The sequence below is a fragment of the Pleurodeles waltl genome, chromosome 11 (assembly GCF_031143425.1).
Source record: "Pleurodeles waltl isolate 20211129_DDA chromosome 11, aPleWal1.hap1.20221129, whole genome shotgun sequence".
Taxonomy (NCBI): Eukaryota; Metazoa; Chordata; class Amphibia; order Caudata; family Salamandridae; genus Pleurodeles; species Pleurodeles waltl.
Window position 1 is genome coordinate 822278579 of NC_090450.1, and position 22188 is coordinate 822300766.

A 22188-nucleotide genomic window follows, 5' to 3' on the forward strand; every position below is an offset into this window, starting at 1 on the left:
AGAACCAAGCAAGACTGCAAGAAACCAACAATGGATTCCTGGACCTGAAGACCTGCGGAGAGAGGAGACCAAGTCAAAAAGTCGATGAAGTGTCCAGGAAGAACAGGAGCTCCTGACAACCTGGAAGAAGGTGCAAAAGTGGATTCTCCGGTTGGACGAAAAGTACAGGAATGCACCAAAGAAGACAGATGTGGGTTCCTGCTTGGTGCAAGAGATGTCCCACGCCGAGTCGTTGGATGCAGGCTGTTTGCGTCGCTGGATTCCGCCAACAAGTCTTGGTTCACGCAAGAACGTATTTTGCATCAAAGAGGTGCTCCCCGGACCAGAAGGGACCTGGGGTCTGACCTAGGACTGAGGAGACAGAGTGGGGCTCTCAGCACTTCAGAGAGCCCCCAGAAGACCAGGCAGCACCCACAGGAGTCCCAGGACATGGTGACAAAGGAGTTGCAAAGTGATGTTGTTGCAGCACTACACAAAGGGATCCCACTCCACCGGAGAACAACTCAGGGAGCTGAGCGTCGCAGGGTAGAGTGCTGGGGACCTGAGCTATGCTGTGCACAACAAACTTTAGGAAGGAGTGCACAGAAGCCCAAGGAGCTGCAGAAAATGCGGTGCACAGCGGTACTGTCGTGGCAAGGGGAGGCAAGCTCTTACCTCCACCAAACTTGGACAGCTGGACCTTTGGACAGTCAGGACCACGTCGCCCACCACCTGTGTTCCAGGTGTTGAGCCAAATCAGCTCAGGTCAGCTCAGAAACCAATGACCAGCCTGCTCTTTAGATAAGATAAAGGCCCTCATTATGAACACGGCGGTAAACACTGTCTACCGCCGCGGCGAACAGAAGACCGCCATTGGCGGTGAACAGAAACCCGCCGTATAATGATGAAAAAATCTGAATCTGACAAAAATCACCCTGCCACCAGTCACTGCCAGGATCTTGTCGGCGGAAATGCTGGACCTCCCACCCTGCCACCACCGAGCACACCAACACCTCGCCCATCAAATAATGAAGCACAAATCACCGCGCCAGTCAGTGGAAGCCGAATGACCATTGGCAGTGCAGACCGCCACGGGCGGCAAGTGGACTCAACAGTAAGAAGGGCACACATTGGATAAGTTAGAAACCCACACACCTGACACACATCCACAACACTATAAAACACTCACAGACACACCCCACAATCCTTTGCAACAAAAGTAGGACAACGAAGACAGGTGACACCAGAAGCAGACACCGAACACCACAATCCACGATACTTACACCCAACCACACAAGAGCATCCTCACCTAGATCCACACAAGACACCATTCACAACACTCATCATGGCACCCCCCCAAACACCCACGCTTCACAGAAAGGGAGCTAAGGACCATGGTGGATGAGATCCTGAAGGTCGAGCCACAAATATTCGGGGCACAGGTGCAGCACACACCCATCGCCAGGAAGATGGAGCTATGGCAGACAATAGTCAACAGGGTCAATGCAGTGGGACACCATCCATGCACCAGGGACGACATCCGCAATAGATGGAACGACCTGTGGGGGAAGGTCAGGGCCATGGCATCCTGCACCACATTGCAGTCCAGAAGACTGGGGGAGGACCTCCAACAACACCACCCGACTACACTGACTGGGAGGAAAAGGTACTGGCCATCCTGCACCCTGAGGACCTCACTGGACTCACTGGAGGAATGGACTCCGGTAAGTCGTCTACAATTACCCCATATCCATCATACCTGTAATGCATGCACCACCCCACCCTTCCAACACCCACCAGGACCACTACCCCACCCAGCCCAGAAGCACTTAATCCAGTCCCCCTGCATGCCCACTAATCCACTAAAAGGCCCACATCCCCCTCCTATGCACAGCCACCCACCCCTGCAAGGAAACACAATGGCCTACAGCACCCACAATGCACCTCCACATCCCAAGCTAAAAGCAATGCTAACCTCACCAAAGCATCCTGCATGGCCCCAAAGTGTGTAACCTGCACAAACCTGCCCAGGCTTGTGCACCCCATCCGACCATGCTAATGTAACAGACATGTCCATTCCTCCCAACAGGCACCACCACCCATGCCACCCTGACGGACAGGACAAGTAGTGGCAGTGCCCCACAGGGAGACAGAGGCACCTTCCAGGACACTGGGGATGGAACCCTGGACACTGACGATCAGCATGGCCCCTCACACAGTCCTGGACTGTCACCATCCAGCAGCCCCACCCAGGATACCATTGACACCCCTACAACCCAGGCAATAACATCAGCCCAGGGCAACCGTCCACACACCTGTGTATCCAGCCCACAGACTGGTGGAACACAAGTACAGAGGCCACAGTCACCCCCTAACAACAAGCAGGAAGATGATGGCCCCAGTACAAGTGGTACCGCCAGACCTGTCCAGGGGACACAGGCACAGGGGGCTAGGCCCAGTGGGAGGGCATCAGTGGTCCAGGGGGGAGGCCACAGGATGGATGCTGCAGCCCATGACGTGATCTCTGAGGTCCTGGGAGCATATCACCATACCCAGGACAGATTGGCCCAGACAGTATCTACCCTGGAGCAGACTCAGAGGATGCAGCAAGCACACCACCAAGAGGCCATGGAGCAGTGGAAACTGCACAATGCCACAATGGCCAGCATAGCAGGTGTGCTGCTGGAGCTTGTCCAAACACAGCCTGAGGCCCACACAGAACAGGAAGCCCCTACTACAGCACAGGATACAGAGCGACAAGAGCATCAGCAGCAACTTCACATGTTTCACCCTCTGAGGACATACTGGGAACATCCGTCTCAACTCCGTCAGGCCAACAATAGGCACCCAAACAGACCCTCAGGCCAAGATAGGGCACAGGACACCCGCCAAGAACAAGGCTCCCTCTAAGAAGTGACTCTGCCAAAAACTGTCCTCCAAGTGTCACACTTAATCCACCACCAAACAGTGCTACAAGTACTACAAAGTCATGTAAGCCAGGATGGACCTACCACTACTGCCAACAATGCTGCAACCATGTTGCCATATTGGACACCCACCATTAGCCCACTCCCATCACTGTAATCTGCACGATTTAATCCCTGCACCAAATAAAACACCTTTTCACCTCTTACAATTTCCCCTGTCATTAAGTTTGAACAAAGTGAAGTGTGGATGCAACTGGTTGATAACTCCTTTATTGGTATCTGAGTAGCATGAAAAGCACCACACGCCTTACATGTTGTTGTGCCGACATATGTGTTGAAATATCAGACTAAATTGTAATCTGTCCTATGCAGACCTGGTCACAGTAGCAATTAGTATTGACCCAACACCCCTCCAGATGACAAGGGACACTGACAGTAAGATGCACAGACACCAAACTCATCCAATTGTCCTATATAGTTACTGGAAGTAGAGTTGTATCAGTTGGGTCCTTGAATTTACATCTTCCCCTTCCTCATTATCACCATCACTCTCATCCCCTCTCTGAGGAAGCTGGTCTGGATATACAGCACCCTCCTCCTGCAAGAGGGGGATAGAATTTCTCACAGCCACGTTGTGCAGCATGCAGCAGGCCACCACTATTCTACAAACCTTTTCAGGCCCATAGGCCAGGGAACCGCCAGAGATATGTAGACAACGAAATCTAGCCTTCAGGAGACCTATTGTGCACTCTATCACCCTCCTAGTATGTCCATGGGCCTCATTGTAATTCCTCTATGCATCTGTTCCAGGATTCCTCACTGATGTCAGGAGCCAACGCAAGTTGGGAAAGCCAGAATCACCTAGAAAAAGGTGCAAAACAGAACTTTGATTGACAAGCGTCAGAGGCAGACAGCCCGGCTGTCTGCTATGTGCAAATAAGTGAGAGAAACACCTACCTATGATCCACCCTCTGTCCTCTTGTAGTTGTTCCATCTTGTGTGGCACACTAATATTCCTCAGCACAAATGAATCATGGACTGAACGAGGGAACATGGCATTCACATGTGTGATGTACTGGTCTACAGTACACACCAATTGAATGTTCATGGAATAAAAGTTCTTCCTGTTTCTGTACACCTGTTCACTGACTCTTGGGGGATGATAGCTATATGGGTGCCATCGATGGCACCTATCACATGGGGTATGTTGGCAAAGGCATAGAAGTCCGACTTGACGGCAAGCAGGTCAGCACTTTGGGGAAACCCCACATAGGATTGCAGGTGTTGTACAAATGCATTCAAGAATCTTGACAGTGTGATGCTAAACATTGGTTGTGAAAAACCTGTACCCATGCCCACTGTGACTTGAAATGAGCCTGTGGCCAGGAAATGGAGTGCAGAGAGAACATGTACTTTAGTAGGGATGGCATGCTGATTATGATTTGCCGGTGTCAGTGCAGGATCCAGTAATGTACAAAGTTCAAGAATAGTTGCAAGAGTGAGCCTGTAATTGATAATGTGACACTCCACCATGGTCCGCAAATCAACAAGTGGTCTGTACACCGACAGGGCCCTTCCTTGCCACAAGGGTCTGTACCTAGGAGGAGTTGAAAACAAGTGTGAGGAACACACATACATCTGTACACATTGTTATTCATTCAGCACTGCTGGCATGATCGTCATCGACACTAATGCATAGTGTGTGTGACATTACAGCAACATGACCACAATGATAGATCAGGGCTGGTCAGGTGAGATAATGTTATTTGTCACATGCCTATGGGTGTTTGGGGAACAACAGGGCCTGCATTGTGCAGATGAAAGTTTTACAAATGCGTAGTTTTGCCCAAAATGTCTGCCCCCTGTAATCCGAAACGGTCATTGTAGAAGTGACCTCATACCGCTAGCAGTTGACGTAACAGCGTAAGACGGTGTTTACCACCGTGCGCAAATTCATTGGTTAACATGGATGTCAATGGGAAATCTTAGTGTATCATGATCGCCGCCGCCGGTGACGGTGCACACCGCCGCGGTGCGTACACGAACTCATCAACCCAACTTCACTTGACTCCTTGATCTTATGCAAGCAGGTACTCCACTGAGTGTACTGCTGTGTCCTGCCTCTTGTCATGGAAGTGGCATGTGTTACAGGGGAAAGGGCCCCGGCCTTCACCCAAGAGGAATTGGAGAGGCTCGTGGACGGGGTCCTGCCCATGTACGCCAAGCTCTATGGACGGCCAGAGGTACAGGTGAGTAGAAGGATTGGGGGCCATGGATGTGTGAAGTGGTTGGTGTTGGCTGCATACATGTGTGCACCTCAGACACTGGGTGGTCCAGGGTTCCTGACATGCTGCGTGTGTGTGTGCTGTTAGTCAGTTTGAACTGTCTGTCCCATAGTGGACGTTTAGCCAGCTGTATATGATTGGCCAGTGTCTGACCTCTGTGTTACATTTCTGTGTGTCCGTTATAGGTAAGAAGAGGGGACTTTGGCATGCTATCGCCAAGGAGGTGTGGACCCTGGGGGTCTACAACCAGCGGAGCAACCACTGCAGGAAGAGGTGGGAGGATCTGCGCCGCTGGGCGCGAAAGATCTGCGAGGCCCAGATGGGGAAGTCCTCCCAACGGGGAAGGGGTGCCCGTCGGGCACTGACCCCCCCCTTATGCAACGCATCCTGGCAGTGGCGTACCCGGACCTGGATGGGCACTTGAAGGCTGCACAGCAGTCACAAGGGGGTGAGTACACATTACATATTTTTGACCCTTGATGCATGTGTGTGTGTGCATTCGGATTTATGCCGCCTAGTTGGAGGGACTATGAGTGATGGCCATCTACATCATGGCCCCCATGGTGAGTAGGGGTGTTTTGGCCAGGTCTACTACACGTCAGGTCCTTCAGTTATTTGGGGAATGGCTGTAGAGTAGGTTTCTGGCCACTAGTCAGGGGCATAGCCATGGGCATAGCGGTAGGTGCTGCCTCTTGGGGGGATTTCTGGGTGGGTGTAATCTCTCCTGTTTTGTCCTCCATCCCTGTTCTCTTGTGTTATCTGGCGATTGAGCTGAGGCACCGGCGAGTGGGGATGCAGTGACCCACGGACCCTCGGAGGAAGAGTCGTCTGACGCCAAGGGGACCAGTGGGTTGGAGGGCGAGGGGAGTACCACGGGAGGCAACTACCACTGGAGGTAGTGACTCCGATGGGAGCTCCCTGGCAGTGGCAGACCCTAGTGGGCCCACACCTACTGTGTCATCTTCCGCCACCCCCATACCATCACTGCCCTCCCATTCGTTCCCCACTGAGTTGCCCGTGCCTGCTCACCCAGAAGGGTGGGCGTCTCCTTCGCCCCAGGCACCTCCTCCCCTGCCCCAGTCAACCCTCCTGCCTCACGGAGGAGGTTATTGACCTCCTGAGAACCACCTCTGTAGGGCAGACAACCTTCATCAATGCCATCCAGGGGCTAGCATCAGAGATGCAGCAGACCAGTGCCTATTTGGATGGCATTCACAGTGCCATTTCTGGCCTACAGAGATCTTTTCAGGCTCTGGCCTTCTCTTGGACAGCAGCCAGTGTCCCTGGTCATTCTGTCCCCCCTCCAACCTCCTCTACCCCTTCCAGCACCCCACTCCCTTCACCCGTCCAAAGCACACATTCTGACATGCAGGCACACACCTCAACACACAAGAAGCACACTTCAAAACACAAGCACCCCACCTCCCACCACAAGCATACACACAGCCAACATACACATGCACACAAAACAACATCCACTTCTCCCAGTGTGTCCACCTCTTCCGCCTCCCTGTCTGTCCTCAGTACATGCACACCCCCAGGCACTGCACCTTCATTTACTGTTGCTGACCCTATTCCTGCAGTCACAACAATAACACACATCCATTCATGCACCCCAGACACCACACCTGCAATCACCACAACTACACCCACCCATCACACATCCACTACACCTCCGCATACTGTACGACCACTCCCTCTACCTCCACTCCCACGCCTTCCTCCAGGTCCACCCCAATTGCACCTAAGAAATGTTTCCTCTCCCGTGTTGATCTCTTCCAACCCACTGGCCCACCCCGTCTCGTCCCTAAACATGCTCACCTCCTTGCCCTATCCACTCCTTCCACGTCACAGCCCGCCCCTGTCCGCCCTTCACATTCCTGTGCCCCTTCCCCAAAGAGGAAGAAGCCCCGTGCTGAACCTGTTCCATCTGCCAACCCCCGGTCCAAGCCCACTCCCCCTCCTTCCAAGGGCTGTGTTTCGGTTGGTTCATTATTTGGCGGTTCAGACCGTACGTCTGTTGGCGGTTGTTACTGCCACCGCCAGCGGTGGTGTTTACCGCCGTGTTCATAATGAGGGCCAAAGTAATTGATTACGTGTACACAGAGATTGAACAGCCTGGGAGATCAAGCCCAAACAGGCTAAATAAGGAAGTAATACACAATCTTTTATGCTATCAAACCACAAAGAAGTTTGTATATTTAATTGGTTCTTGACATTGACGTATGATAATTTCTTTAGCATTGCTAAATATGTTACTGTTAAGTCTTAGTAAATTAAAGCATAGACAAGAAAATTACATAATATGTCCTACGTGTCTAATATCGTGAGATACATTTTTCTACAGAACTGAGAACAACGCGTACACAGGATGGTACTTTCTGAAAGGAAGATTGCTTCAGCTAGCATGCAATGCTATTTCATGGAGGCTGTTCTAATAGCAAGCCTTGTAACATAATACATTCCGAGCAACAGTAAAATATATCAGTAACCATAGTTCATGTAAGTCATGAGTTGTTCAACAGAAAGAAGCCTATTTGTCATTGGGTATCACAGGGCCCAACAGGCCCAAAATGGGTCCCAGGAAAATGCGGTTCCACATTGCGCCCTCTGATACTCAATGACAACCTAAACTTTGTGATGGAGGGGTCTTATTTCTATGGTATAGCCACTCCTGGCATTGCCTTCACTTCCTAGTTGGCAGTGTTGTTGCTGCAGGCATTCTTTATGAGGACTGCCAAGAAGGAGGGACAAACCCTTATCAGCACACATATGCCCTCATTACAACATTGGCGGTATATACAGCCTACCGCAGCGGCGACGGACGCCAAAATACAGTTGCTGCGGCTAACATCTGTCAGCCAAATTATGACCGTAGCTGGAATTCCGCCAGAAGGATGGCAGAATTCCAGCTGCAGCCATGGTGGCAGATGGCGGTAAGGTGGCGCTGCTGCCAGCAGCAGCGCCATGCCAGTAGACTGCTGCAGACCATATCATGACCCATGATACGGCCTGGCGGTGTTCTGCTGGCCGACGCTGCTGCTGGCAGCAGCTCCCCGTCCCGTCTCCTGCCAGAGGACCCCCTGCAATCAGGTAAGTCAGGTGCTCCGCCGGGGGTGGGGGGTGGAGGGTGTTGTGTGTGTGTGGGGTTGTGTGTGTCTGTCTGTGCATGCGTGTATGCGTGTGTGAGATGCGTGTTGTCCGTGTGTGCGTGTATGGATGTGTGAGTACATGCATGTTGTGTTGTGTGCATGCTTGTGTGCATGTATGTATGTCTGTGTGTGTGGATGTGTGTGTGAATGGATGTATGCATGCGTGGATGACTGTGGGTATTAGTGTGTATATGCATGTGTTAGATGGTGCGTGAAGGTGCGTGTATGTCATGAGGGTGGGTGTGGGGGGGAATCTGTGGAGGGGGAGGAGGGCGGGGAAGACCCCTATCAGTGACAGGGAAGGGATTCATTGTCACTGATAGTGCCTACCACCATGGTTTTTGTGGCGGTAAGGAAGCCATGAAAACCATGGCGGTAGGCAGGGTCATAATCCTGCAGGTGGGCTAGTGACGGCCACTTGGCTGGAGACTGCAATCTCCAGCCCGGTGGTCGTTACCGCCATGGTGGACGGTGTGGTACATTCGCAGTTTGGCTTGAGCCAAACCACCAATGTCATATTATCTGGAAACGTACCGCCAGCCTGTTGGCAGTACTTTTCTCCATTTTACCATTGTCCGCCAGGGTTGTAATGACAGTCATAGAATTATGGGTGCCATTATCCTTATTACCAGCTCTTCTATCAGCCATGATCCCCAACCACGGAACCAGCCTCCAAGTGTCCCCAGTATTCCTCCTACCTCTGTTGAAACTGACACTTCCTTTGCCCCATTTTCTACCTTCTTTATGTCTCCTATTGCCCCTCTTATATTGCCGCTGTTGTCCGGAATATATACACAGCATTCTTGATGGATCAAATGACAAACACCACCCTCTTTTGCTAGAATGATGTCTAACGCCAGTCTATTTTGAATCACAACAGCTCTAAGATCTGTAAGTTCCTCGGTAATATTTCCCAGGGCTACAGCTGCGGAGCCGCCAATTTTTCCACTATCCTTACTAATTTGTGTATTTGATATTAGGAATGCATGATTCCCAGTGGTGGCATTAATACTCCTAATCTATAGCTATAGCCTTATCTATCCAAGGGGGGGTCCTCCTTCTGCGTATTCTCCGGGGTGCCTCACCTATTATTTGGGACAAAATGGTCACATGTGAAATGTGTGGCAAGACAAACGCCGAGTAGCAGCTGCCTCCCCACCCTGCTGGCAGCTTAAAGTAGGCAGATGTTCCACATGTAGAAAATATGCCTCGTGGCGCTGAGATGCTCACTGACAAGCCCTTGGGTCCGTCCCGTGTTTTGTCTAAATTGGAATATTTGTAGCATTTGCGGACCCCCACATCTATGTTGATATTGTAAAATATACCGGTGTTCGTACATGTCACCGATGTTGTAGATAATACGTGTAAGTATGTGAACACTGAACATAATTCACTATTCAACTTATTTTTCACTGGGGCACTGCCTGTGTGGTATTGAATGCACTATGGTGCCTTTTTCTTCTCATTTATTCTAAGAAATGGGGTGTCCACCTCTTCAAATGTCCCATCTTTTACATACTCCTTGTTCCTTTCTTCATGAAATGTGGTGAGGAGTTCATCGTCTCCTGGCCGAGGTACCAGTTTCCACTTAAGTCCCCTCCCACACAGAGCCGGGCTGGAGAGATCGTCAATCCGAACACTGCATTCTCCACCAAGATGTTGAAGCCAAACCAGCTCAGGTCAGCTCAGAAACCAAAGACTAGCCTGCTCTTTAGAGAACATAAAGTAATTTATTACATGTATACAGAGACTGAACAGCCTGGGAGATCAAGCCCGAACAGTCTAAATAAAGAAGTAATATACAATCTTTTATGCTATCAAACCATAAAGAAGTTTGTACATTTAATTGGTTCTTGAAATTGACGTATGATCATTTCTTCAGCATTGCTAAAGATGTTACCGTCAAATCTTTTAATGCACCATATATAGTAAATTAAAGCATAGACAAGGAAATTACATAATATGTCCTAGGTGTCTAATATCGCGAGGTATATTTTTCTACTGAACTGAAAACAACGTGTACACAGGATGGTACTTTCCGAAAGAAAGATTGCCTCAGCTAGCATGCAATGATTTTTTATGGAGCCTGTTCTAATAGAAAGCCTTGCAACATAATCCATTCAGAGCAACAGTAAAATATATCAGTAACCATAGTTCATGTAAACCATGAGTTGTTCAACAGAAACAGGCCTAGTTGTCATTGGGTATCACAGGGCCCAACAGGCCCAAAATGGGTCCCAGGAAAATGCGATTCCACACAGGAATCACGCTCGTCTACAGGAGAGGAGTCCCAGAGTACCGGTTGTCATCGCAGAGAGGTGCCTGCAGAAGCAGGGAAGTGACTCCGTCACTCCCCGGGAGATTCCTTCGGTTCTTCTGGTGCAGGGTGAAGACAGACAGTCCTCAGAGCGTGCACAACCTGGAAACTGTTGCAGTTGCTGGCTGGAGCTGAAGTCGCAGGTCACATTAGCCTTTCTGGATTCTTTGTTGCAGTTACTGCAGTTCCTGGAGCAGTCTGCGGTTGATCCGATGGTCAGAAGCTGAAGCAGAGGATACAGAGAAGTCCTGGTAGAGTTTTGCAAACCGAATCTGCGGAAACACCCACAGGAGGGACCCTAAATAGCCCTCATAGGGGGATTGGTCACTTAACCAGGTATGGACCTGTCAGGAGGGGTCTCTGATGTCACCTGCTGGCACTGGCAACTCAGATGCTCCCAGAGTTCCCTGACCATCCTGAAAACAAGAAAGCAGAACCCAGGGACACTCTGGAGGAACTCTGGGCACCACCCCTGGGTGGTGATGGACAGGGGAGTGGTCACTCCCCTTTCCTATGTGCAGTTTTGTGCCAGAGCAGTGACTGGGGTCCCTGAACTGGTGTAGAATGGATTATGCAAGGAGGGCACCATATGTGCCCTTCAAGGCACTTCCAGAGGCTCTGGGAGGAACCACCCCCCCATGCCTGTAACACCTATTTTCAAAGGAAGAGGGTGTAACACCCCTCTGCTAAAGGAAGTGCATTGTTCTGCCTTCCTGGGATTGCGCTGTTCAAGCCCCAGGAGGGCAGAAGCCTGTCTGTGAGGTTGCAGCAACTGGGGCTGCAGTGCAAACCTCAGAAGGCCGATATGGCAGTACCTGGGGTCCATGGTGGGGCTCCCAAGGTGCATGGAATTGGCCCCCAATACCAGAATTGGATTGGGGGTACCATATCTCAATCTTAGACACCTCACATGGCCATATTCGGGATTACCACTGTGAAGCTACATATATGTATTAACATATATGTAGTGCACGCTTATAATGGTGTCCTCGCACTCACAAAGTCTGGGAAATTGGTCCTTGACAACGTGGGGGCACCTTTGCTAGTGCAAGGGTGCTCTCACACACAGTAACTTTGCACCTAGCCTTCAGAAACTGAAGGTTAGACATATAGGTGACTTATAAAGTTACATGGTGCAGTGAAAATGGCTGTGAAATAATGTGTTCACTATTTCACTCGGGCTGCAGTGAGAGTCCTGAAGGAGTGTGTGTATGAGCTCCTTATGAGTGGCAAAAGAAATGCTGCAGCCCATAAGGATCTCCTGGAACCCCAATGCCCTGGGTACCTAGGTACCATATACTAGAGACTTATAAGGGGGGTCCAGTGTGCCAATCTGAATTGGAATATGGGGTCACTAGACTATAGTAACACATATGGTAATCAGGGAGAGCATAAGCACTGGAGTTCTGGTTAGCAGAACTCCAGTGACACAGTCGAGCATACTGACAGAACAGTAAAACATACAGACATATAGGTCACAAACTATGAGCACTTGGGTCCTGACTTGAAGGATCCCAATGAGACAGTACAAACACACTGACAAACAGGCCAAAATTGGGAGTAACCATGCTAGACTAAAGCCACCTTCCTACATTACTTCCTTGTACCAGTGCTTCACCAGGTGAATGAGGTTCTTCAGCTTCCTTGGGCGACGCTTCATAAAGTTCCTTTGAAGTTCTGTGAAGCAAGGAGATAATTCACCGGGTCCGCCTCTAGCCTTAATGAGTGAAACACAGACCTCAGGGTCTGGCTTCACATCAGTAGATAGAGAACCTACCGGAAAGATCAGAAAGGAAGAAATTAGAGTAATTCTTTGTTTATTGAATCCAAAATTGTGATCTGCTTATGCTGCTTCACAGCTCTGTGAGACCTATAACTCATCTATTCACGCTTCTCATAAAAGACACTGGTTGTGTTGGTAATTTGTTCTGTAAAGTTTAATGTTGTTTGCTTTTTCTCAACTTTCTTTGAATGTAAGGGTGTGGGTGGTGGGGGTAGGAGGCTGTGAGTGCACGGAGAAATCTAATTGAGCACATCAGGGTAATCATCGCCATTACCACCTTCTCTATCTTCCTTGTAAGAGGCCCTAACTTCCTGGGTGCAAGCCTCAACCAGGAGAGACAACCACACTTGCCCTTTAAAATAAAAAAGTAAATAAAACTCCCACCCCATTCTTTCCCCAAAATACCTTCCCCAGGCTCTCTTTAGGGTGATCCCTTGTTCAGTCATTTCTTTTTCAACACAAATTGTTCTCTAGAGCACACATTTGTTTAATTCATATGTACTCATATCTGGCAGTTTGGCTCTTGCTGTGCTTGCTTTATAGGTATGATTCAGCCTTGCTAGGCAGGCAGTAGCCTCTATTTCTTTTACACCATAACACCATCATCATCATCAATAGAAACTTATTTTAAAAAACGGACTCAATGATTCATTTTGCAGCATAATTTTCCTCCTATAATGGCTTTACAGTCAGTTACTGAAAAGAAGTTCACCAAATATTCAAAATTTCAAGGTCTGCACAGTCTAGTCCCCAGGACCATTGTTTCTCCACAGTAAAACATGATGTATGTGTGTAAGAAACATATATTTACAAATGTAAAATCTATAAATAAAAAGAAATAAAAGTTACTTTACATCTCATTAATGATCTTTATGGGTATAATTTAAAACAGTGGCTCCCAACCTGTGGTCTGGGGACTCCTGGGTGGTCTGTGAAGCCTACTCAGGGGGTTTGTGACTGCTTAGAAAATTAACTAATAAAGACAGATTAGTAAGGTGTACATATATAAAGTGCCTAACAGTACAATTGAAAATTCTACAACATACTTAAATGTCAAGGAATTTGAAATAGGAGGCACACATGAAATTAGTATCCTCAGATTGATTCATGGGAGCAGTGAATATGCATCAAACAGAATATAGCACTGACAATGTGTGGCTTCAGATGAATTTAGAAAACCTCCAATCTTCCTATTAAAATTACATTTTTGTTTTATTTGCTTGCAAATAAAATAAATGTGTCATCATTTGTGTATGTGTTTTGATGGAATAATTGTTTGTGCATTTCTGTGTATTGTTTTGCTGTTCAAATCATCAACAGTATTTAGGCCTGGGTCCCTGGCTTCCAGTAATGATTCAGTGGGGGGTCCCCGGATTCTAATAATGATTCAGTGGGGGTCCCCAGGTTCCAGTTATGATAAAATGGTCCACAGAAGTCAAAAGGTTGCGAACCACTGATTTAGACAGTTCAATTTTGTTATTATCAAACTTCAAAAATGCTAATCATATCCTTTACATATAGACAGTTCAAACTATGCATTATATGCTTTAGATAATTTTGTTCCATCCAAAACCCAAGAGAAATATTTCATTAAGAATCACAATTCCCTTCCCGAAAGTTCCTTTTTGAGGCAGCATCTAGACTGCTAACTTCTCCAATGTGCTGTTGTTCATGGGCAACAATAAAGATCTGTTACAGGAACTGATAACAATATTGTGGATGTTTCATCTCATTTGCAGAGGCAGAGATTCCATGGGCTCATGTAATGGGCAAGCAAAACGATGACTGCAATGCTAGAGCAAACGTGAAAGAGGAGGGTCAGGGTGTTCCATTTGCGTAAGGGATACTTGGCTTTATCTTCTAGGCTAAGTTACACGACTACTTTGTTTCAAGTTGGGTTAAAAGACTGAGGTTAGGGATAGGTAGAGAGCGATAAAGAAGGATGTGGTAATTTACACACTGCAGTATAGGAATTGATCACTGATAATGACTCTGGGAAAAGTGGGTTGGATGGCTTTTTATGAAAATTGCCTATGAATCTTCAGGAAGGCAAATGTGTTACAGGGTGTTGGAGGAGTCGGCTGGAGGAAAGGTGATGTCATAAATCCAGAATTTGAAAAGCACAGCAAATCACCTGTGAGGGTCTCAATGCACTGAATTGTAGAGACAGGGAGATTGTGATTTGCTCAGAATCACAGGATGTTAAGCTGACACCAAGACTCAAACCTGGTACCTCAAGCTCCAAAGTCAACAGCTCAGGCCGTTACGCCACAGCCTCTACTTATCAAGTCACAGTGATAATTGCAAGAGAGATAGTGGGTTCTTTGGGAGACATATGTTTTCCACAGTTGAAATGTGTTTATGGGGTCATAGTTTGGTTATTTTTGGTGGGTATTGTTTGGTTATTTTTGGTGTGCTTTTAGGATGTTGAAAATGTTAAGGTGGAAAGGAGAGAGGGATTTACAAAGTGAGGAGGTCTAGTGTGATGGGGAGGCAATAAAGCTAAGGCTTAGGATACCGAAGACAGGTCACTTTAGGAGGGTAGGGCAGTGTATTCTGGGGTCTAGAGATAAGACAATTTTCCTATTATGAGATTAGTAGACATTTGTGAGTTTGCAGGGTAATTCTTTTTTGGGGGGTTCTGTTTTAGTACATAGCAAAGGAATGGTATTGTCTAGTTTCCAAGTGTTGAGGGTTTTGATGTTAACAACAGGGAAGTTGGGTTTTCCGAGTGAGCACTCATTCATTCAGAACTGGAGAACCAGCTGACATTGATAAGGTTGGGTTTTTGTTGAAGGAGGTAAGTAACATGGGTTGATGAAGGTTTGATTGTAGCAAGGGTTACATTAGGCCAGAAGGGGTGCTGCACAGTCAGTCGTAATGGACTTGTTGTTCCTTAGCCATGTCCTTTTTACCCCATCTGTTAAACTAATCCCCCCTTATCTGGAGTAAACGGGTTCTGAGAAGGATATAGTAGGGAACAGTGAAGCTGGCCGTAAAATATAAAGCACAGAAGAAAGCCACTGGGGAACTGCAGTGGTTTTGTACCAATGAGGGCACTTTAAGAATACAACTCAATGACACGAAATTTGAGAACTATAATTTGTTCTATAATACCTTTTTGGAGAACAAGTACTGCAGTCTCGGGGTGAGGATTGCAGTGGTTCATTTGCTGCGATGAGATTTGGCATTTATTAAATCTGTCACAGGAGTAGGGTAGGGAAAGTGAGAAGGCAAGGGTGGGGCAGGAGAATGCTTTGAGGGAAGGTTTTTCTTGGGTCAGAGAATGAAGACACCTTTATGTGGTCTCATGAGGGCTGACTTGGTCACTCATAACACAAGTCAGATGAAGTGGTGGCTGGTACAGGTGAGCTGCAAGACTCTAAGAAGGACAGCGGGAAAATGGAGGGCAGTCTATTGTGATTGGAGCAATCTTGCCCAATGGGTGACTGGGGAGAGGGGAAGCAACAATATCTTACCACTGGGCCTTTTGGAAGAGTGGTGCAATGCAGCTAACATAGGGCCAGGGACTGATCAGTTTAGGTGTGGGTGAGTTTAAGGGTTAAAGAAAGTCTGCGCATGTAGATGGCTGTTAGCGATTCTCCCACACTTTTGGTAGGATATTTTTACACCTGATGTTAGCCAAGACCTTATATTTTGCTAACATTATATATGTAATATACTTACAGGGGCTTTTTGTGCCATTCATACTTTTCTTTTGCCCACTACAGCATACGCCAGGTGGTCAACCCGCTTCAGCCATGAGCTACCCTCACTGTGAGTGACCGCATTTTTCTCACTGACTTAGAGCACATCAGCACACAAAGTAGCTCCATTCAAGGCTATGTATTACAATGGCAATTGTGTGCATTGAGACAAAGGGACATGTCTGCTTTTAGCTAATTTTAGGTCTCACATACATGGTCTGTTGAGAGATATATTTTCATCTTACAGTGGGTTTAGAGCACACCCATTGCTTACCACTGGTTGGCTTCACTGTCACTCCTATTTGCTTGCTTGTTATCAGTTTACTGCGTGGGCTTATCTTCCTCTTCTTGTGTTTGTTCTTCCCCGGGAACATGGACTCATTACTAATGTACTTTCTCTGCTCTTGTTTTCAGGATCTACTTTTTTGCTTCATCAATGGCTGAGTTAGGTTGCAATGGGCCCTAGTGCAAGTAAAGTAACACCCCCCCTCACTAGGGTGACATTTCAGTCTGTCAGCTGCCCCAACACTCCTCAACCTTCTTCAACAGAGCCTGCATTTGCCATATCAAATCTCACTATCACTCTCAGTTACATGCTATTGTATTTCTGCTTCCTGCACTGCATTTCCGTAATTCAAAGCCACAACCCTAAAAGCATTACCAAAGCCAATAGGTGTGGCCCTTGTGAAGTGCATGCACACTAAGACATAACATGAAGGGACCCCACACTCACACTGATGCTCTCCCATAAGCACATCCCTCACACTGCACTCACATAGGCAAATGGCTCACTCTGCACTCACAAAGGCACAACTTTGAACCTAAGAGCACTTACCCTGCACCGAATGAAAGACATTGTTAATCTTACATTCACACAGGCACATCCCTCACAAGGCACTCACAAAACATGGCAGCTAGACAGCACTCATTCAAGAACACTGCTCACACACAGGTACACCACTCACTAGGAAGGAACAGAGTTTGTACAGATGGTGGCATAGGAGACAGAAGCTGAGTATCTGATGCATTGGTCATCTAGTCTAATTTAAAGCTCTTGTAGTAAGCTACACTTAAGCTTGAATGTCCACTGAGGTTATCTAATCTCCCATAAATTACACTTGGACCAGCACTGCAGATTGTGTCAGTCTGATCTTTGTGCACTTTTGCAGGAAAGATCCTTGGCATAAACCATTAAAAGAAATGTTCCACTTGCGTTCTAAAAAACAAGGTTTTGCTTTTCTTTGTAGTGGTAGCATGTGCTAAAATAAAAAATGAAAGAAATAAAGAAAACCAAATGAAAAAATATGCCAACTAAATGTAGAGGGCATGAGCTCCAGTGAAAAAAATAAAAAAGTAATGATTTGCACTGTTCTGCCATTTTCGAACAGTAAAGAATGATGGGGTACACAGAATACCATTTAAAGATGGTGGCATGGGTTAGAAGCATTCAACATTGATGCCTGGTGCCCTGCATAAGAAAGTTGTGGTCCAGTAACGACGACAGCAGAGCTGCTGGTGCTCTCATTAATTAACTAGCACTAGTCTGCATTTGCAGGTGAACTGCTGGGGAATCAACTAAAGAAAATCACATAAGGTTGAATGTCTCTGGATGCACTGTAACACAGAGTAGGTAGGCAATAAACTGTTTCTCAGACGGACACCCTAAGGGCCAGTGGTTATCTACTAGGCAGTACCAAATATTGGCAACAAAACCACAGGCTGAAGAGAGCTGATCAACTGACCAATTGTATGGACGCTGCTCAGAAGGGCTGTCTGATAAGTAACGGAAGTGGGCTTACCTAAACCCCAGCCTTTCTCTGCAAGACTATGTATTATTTTTGAGAAAACATAAGGCTGGGGAGACAGTTAAAAAAGTATTTTGGTCAGACTCAAAACACACATAAATAGATAGCGCACTGGGAGCAGGAGCGTGAGGGTCCTTGGCTTACATGCAAAGGTCAAGAGCATCACAATCTTCCCTGAAAGGCATGCAACAATTACTATATGACCAGAGCATGTTTCCTTTAAAGGCTTGGAACAAGTGTGTTATTGCAGAGCCAGTCAGTGCAAGCTTCCTTCAAAGACATGGAACACATATGGCACTGCAGGGCCAGTGCAGGCTTCATTCCGCAACATGGAACATGTGTGGCACTGCAGGGCAGTGGTAACCTCCTCCAAAGACATGGAACACGTGTGGTGATGCTGGGCCACTGCAATCTTCCTTTTATCCTTTAAAGACATGCAACAAGTTTGGTACTTGGCAGCACCAGTTAACGCTTCTCTTAGATACGATGAACAAGCAGCATTTGAAATTGGAATAAGCATAACCAGCAGCACTGGGTTGTATGAGTGGAAGCTTGAATCACACGCACAGGAAGATTCCACAGATAAAACAGCTAAGCACCAGTCAGGAGTACACGTTTCTCTCACACCCATTGAACACAATCCAATCTGGTCAGAAGGAATAAAAGCTTCCCTCGCACGCACAGAACATGGACAGCCTCTGCAGCAGCAGTCCAACATGCAGCATTTGACAGCAGTGTGGGTTCACCCAACACACAGCACATGTACAAGATGGTCATGGCTAAGATATCCTCACATCCGAAACAGGTAGTTTGGGTATGTGTGAGAGGTGTAAGGGCGGGTGGTTGACAGCCAGCAAGCAGGATATATTAGCCAGGCAGGGTTTTAGACTGTGCTTCACATCCAGGTTTGTTTTTGTTACTAAGCACAAACCTGTATTAATAAATCTGCCTTTGCACATGATGGGGGGGCGGGGGGGGGGGGGGGGTTGTGCAGTGTCGCAGGACACAAAATGTCCCTACCTGAGGTCGAAGTGCGCTTAAGTGGTACTGTGAAAGGTAAGGTGGAGAGGAAGACAGGATGGCCGAGTCCTTCTGTGAGGCCGAGGCACTTGCTGAAAGCATCGCCTTCCCCACCACCTCTCACCTCTCACCTTGTGGACAGGGACATCCCGGAAGCAGACCGTTTTCAGGAACTCCACAATCCTGCGGGTGGCCTCTCGGATCTGCCGGCCGAACTCCTCGTCGGGCAGCAGGCACTCGGCGATCCAGGCGTCCAGCCTGTCGGAGGGGGCGTCATATAGCGTCGAATCAGACAGCTCCATGTCCGCGGTCCGTGCCGCTGAGGCTCTGCCGCACTCCCTGGCTGTGCTGCACAGCGGCGCTGTGTATCCCGGCTCTGCAGAGGGCTGCTGACGTGTATTCTCGGTCCTTACTGTGAGTCTCAGCACACAGCATGCGAAGGACTCCCTCCACACCGTCCGTCAGTTCTATATGACTGCGGGCTCCACCCTTCAAAGGTCCACGCATCTCCCACCACCCTTATGGCGCTTGTCACTTAAGGAGGCTCCGTGGAAGTGAGGCCTAACCACCTCCTCTATGTTTAAACACGGTGACCACTTTCCAAACAAGAGTGGAACCGAGATGGAAAACCCCACCTGGTGTTCAGGTGGTCACTCAGGGCAATGGCTTGTAATTGATTGTAAAGTATCTTACAAGATGAAGATGCCTGTTGCAGAGAGATTTGTGTGCCCAGCAATTTTAAGGGGATTACAACAGCGGCAAGAAAACCCTGGTGGTTAATGCCGTTCTGGGAGCGTTTGGTGTCTTGTCCGATCCCATCAAAGTTTTGACACATAACGTATCACTGAGGGTTACTGTAGCTACTGCAAAGCACATTGTGTAACATGCAGACCACAGATTTGTATTTTATGTAGATATGTAAGTAGTCTACTGCTTTTGACAATGAGATAATTGTTTTACTTCCAGTTCATAAAGGTGCAACCCTTCTAATATAGCACAGTGAGCTTTTCATCAGCATAAATTATCTCAGTGCAAGCTGTAAATCATGGATTTAGATCCTTATATTTTTTCTCAATCTGGTATTCCAAGATTGCAAAAAGGGCTCCTCTGGCAATTAATGCCCGGTTACTTACCTGTAAACTTCATTACTCCCACAGATATTGATAACACTAACCAGCCAGAAAATACACCTAATATGGCCACCCTTATCCCAGCATCCCATATAAACTGGAAGCCCCTCCTAACCACATCCTGACATATCCAAGCTCAAAAAGAACCAAAATACGGGACGGGACAAGGGGGTGTTGGGAATTCAGGACTGAGACGAGGAAGTCCTGCACTGGCAGTGATTAAGTTTACCAGTTAAGTAACCGGTAATCCCCTCCTCCTACGTAGTCCTGTCCTTACTGCATGAGCCAATACCCAAGGAGACAAATTTTGACTCAAGAAGCGACCTACCAAAAAGAACACACACTGAAAAATAAGTGCAGCTCCAGGTTTTTAAACATAACAGATCACCAAAAATCAGACATCGTGCACAACAGACAATACATGACCTGCAAAAACGGTAGAAGAACCACCCACTTGCAACCTATAGTGGGACATAAAGGTATGAGGGGAGGCCCAAGTGGCAGCGCAACATTTATCACGGAGCAACGCCCCCCCTTAAATGCTGCCCAGGAAGCAGACATTCTCCTAGTTGATCTGCCTTCAACAGAAGCAGGCAGCTGCCGACCCACAGAATCATAAGCCCCTATGATTGCCAGCTCAACCCACCTAGACAAGGTGACACAAGAGGGAAGAATACCTTTAGTAGTAAGGTAACAATCAAAGAATCCACCTTTTGGAATGATTCTGTGTGTGCCAGTTAAATGGACAAAGCCCAATGAACATCCATGGTATGCAACCGGGCGTGGTCATTTGAGGAAGGGTCCAGGAAAAATACAGGCAGAACTATGTCTTCCAAACAATGAAAAGACATAGGCACCTTAGGGAGGAAAGAGGGACTGGGTCTCAAAATCACCCAATTAGGAAAAAAACAAAGAAATGGAGGAGAAGACAGCAAAGCACCAATCTCCCTAATCTGTCTACTGGAACAGATAGCAACCATAAACACCACCTTGGCAGATAAAAACCTCAAATCTGAGGACTCAAGTGGCTCAAACAGAGAATCCTGAAGACTATGCAAAACCAATGGAAGATCCCAAGAGGGAACTGGAGAATGCAAAACAGGCCTTTTAAGGAAAAAACTCTGCAACAACTGTGAGTCAAGACAAGAAATGGCCAAAACATCAGGACCCCTGATAGCCTGGATTGCAGCCCACTGGCTGAGAATCGTGGAAACTTGGAGACCTAACAGAAACCCATCCCTCATGAACTCCAAGACCATAGTGGGATTGCATGCATAGGGAGAGATCACCTTACCACTTGTCAAAATTCCTCCAATGACACCCATACGTATTCAGGGTATAAATACTCCTAGACTGCTGAATAGATACAGACACATCCGCAGAACAACCTTGTGAAATGTCTCATCCTTTCAAATGCCAGACCCCCAATCCCAATCACCTAGCGGACTGCGGTGACAGGCGGGGGACCTCAATGGGGATGGGGACAAGGGGAACTGCCACTGGGGGGAGACAGATAACTGAATGAGTAGGAGAAACCAAGACCTCCTGCTCCAACCTGAAGACACCACAAGAACCTCTGCATGGTCTGACTGAATCTTCTGCACTACCCTGGATATCAGCTGGAAGGGAGGAAAACAATAAAGAAGACCTGCCGGCCACATCACTGACAATGCATCCATCGCTCATTCTGTCTGAGAGGGAATCAGGGAACAGAAGGAGGGTAGAAGAGTGTTGGACTCTGTCGCAAACAGATCCAGCCATGGGGCTCCCTACCTCAAAGTGATGTGATGAAAATGGAGAGGGCACATACAGAGGGCTACCAAAGACAGGAAATGATGGCTCAAGTGATCTGCAGGCCCATTCTCTCTCTCTGGAAGATAGACTGCCGAGAGAGCCAGCAGATTCTGCTCTGCCTAAAAGCAAATCCTTCGGGCCAGGAGATTCAAGCTTGGAGACCCCATACCTTCCTGTCTGTTGATGTAGGCCCGAACCACCTGGTTGTCTGTCAGGACACAAACTTCCCGGGAGCTGATCACACTGGCAAACCTGAGAAGAGCCATCCAGACAGCCACCAAGTCCCTCC